This window comes from Sminthopsis crassicaudata, chromosome 3 (assembly GCF_048593235.1).
Source record: "Sminthopsis crassicaudata isolate SCR6 chromosome 3, ASM4859323v1, whole genome shotgun sequence".
Classification (NCBI taxonomy): domain Eukaryota; kingdom Metazoa; phylum Chordata; class Mammalia; order Dasyuromorphia; family Dasyuridae; genus Sminthopsis; species Sminthopsis crassicaudata.
The window spans coordinates 618212271-618214393 of record NC_133619.1 but is presented as its reverse complement, the minus strand read 5'-3'; positions in this window follow the sequence as shown (position 1 = coordinate 618214393).

Sequence of the window (2123 nt, the reverse complement as noted above, 5' to 3'; positions counted from 1 at the left end):
CCTAGTGAGCTTCAGCTTCACATCATTCTATGTAAACAAGACAGGATGGGCTTGTTTTATTATCCTGATAATGGGAACTGAATGAATTTGGTTAAAATCCACATCATAAATATTAGCAATTATTATTATCTCCATTTCTCTCTGTCTCAATGTTTTTCTCTTTCCCCTCCCTCCCTCTTACCCACCCAAATATTTCTTATTCCCTGATTTGTTTGTGCCCCTCTCCCCAAATTATTTTCTTTTTCTTTGGGGTTTATTCTGTACTTACTTCTCTTGAATAGTTCATATCCCTCTAGTAGAATGTGAATTCACTTAGGGAAGGACTTTTCTCACTGTCAGCACCAAGCATAGTTCCTGACTCATAATGTTTAATAAGTGCGTACTGATTTTTGACAAAAAAGAAAATTATCTTTGCATGTATTTTGAAAAACAAAAAGTTATTATTATAAAAATATACACATAAAATTAAAGAAGAAAGATTATTTTGAAATAGTTTTCAAAAATTTTAAAACAAAAAGAAACAAATTTATGGATTTCAGGTTAAGAACTCCTGGAGCACATCACAGAGTCATAGGTTTAGAACTAGAAAGGACTTTATTTCACAAACATTTATTAAATACCTGCTCTGTTTCAGGCATTGTGCCAGGTGCTAGAGATACAAAGTCACAAATAAAATGCTCTGTGCCTTCAAGACACTTACCTTAGTCATATGACTTCAGAGGTAGTACGATTATATCTTTGAGCTGGAAGGATCTTTAGAAGTTAAGGTCCAGTTCTCTGATTTTACTGAAGAGGAAACTGAGGCAAAGATTGGAAAACAGCTTGTTCAAAAATCACACAGGGAATTAAGTAGCAGTGTCAGAATTTGAATCTAGGACTTTAAAAATCCCAATAAAATTTTTACTTGTCCTACTCTGAGCTTTAGAGCACCCAAAGATAATAGATGAAGTCACTCAGTACAATCAGATAATTCTCCAATAAAGAAAGCTGCTTTGGTCTTGACTTTAGCTTTTAGAAAGCAGCTAGATGGCACCATAGTGCGTAGAGCACTGGTCTTGGAGCCAAGGAATCCTGAGTTCCAATCCAGCTTCTGATACTAGCTGTGTGAATCTGGCCAAGTCATTTAACCTGTTTGCCTTAGTTTCCCCATCTGTAAAATGAGCTGGAGAAGGAAATAGCAAATCACTCCAGTATTTTTGCCAAGGAAATCCCATGGACAGTATGGCCTCCAGGGTCATGAAGATCAGACATGACTGAACAACAATTCAAAAATCTTTGGGAAATGAGGACTGAGAAGTGGAGGTTGCATAGGGGTATATGGGAAATGCACACATCCCTTTGAGGCTCTTTGTACTCTCTTGGAATCATGGGAGCTCTCTTCAAATAATTTGACAATATTGAGATTGAGAAACTTTGAGATTTTAAAGGAAACAGAAGTCTTAGCTAGGAATAAGGACATTTACTAACTACCAACTCTTGCACTAACTAGATGGAGTAAATATGAAACAGTACAATTTGTTGGAGAAAACACTGGCTGTTGATTCTGAAGACCAGAGTTCAAATCCTTCCTCTGATAGTTACAACTTATATGAACTTGGGCAAGTTACTTTATTCTACAATTACATGAGAAAATTTTAAACATTCATTTTCTAGGATTTTGAATTCCAAATTCTCTCCATCCTTCCTTATCTTCCCACTTCATTAAGGAGGCAAGACATTTGATATAGATTATATATGTGCAGTCATGTAAAACATTTCTATATTAGTTCTGTTGTGAAAGGAAACATTAAAACACATGAAAAAATAAAAATAAAAAAATAGTATGCTTCAATTTCTATCCAGATCTTGGAGTCCCTTTTAATTCCCAATCTATGATTTATCTGGTCTTATGGTCCTATAGATTAGTTTATCTGGGCCTAAGTTTTTCCCATCTGTAAAATGGGGGAAAAAGTCACTTTATTTTGCATATCAGTGCGTTTGTCTGTAAAATGAAGGAACTGGATTAGCTGGCCTCTGAAGTTTCTCTTAGTTTTATGACCCTTGGCTTATTCGAGCATAGGTTTTCTTCATCTGTAAAATGGGAGAGGATCTGGATTCAAATTCTCCCCTGATGCTTAGTGCCA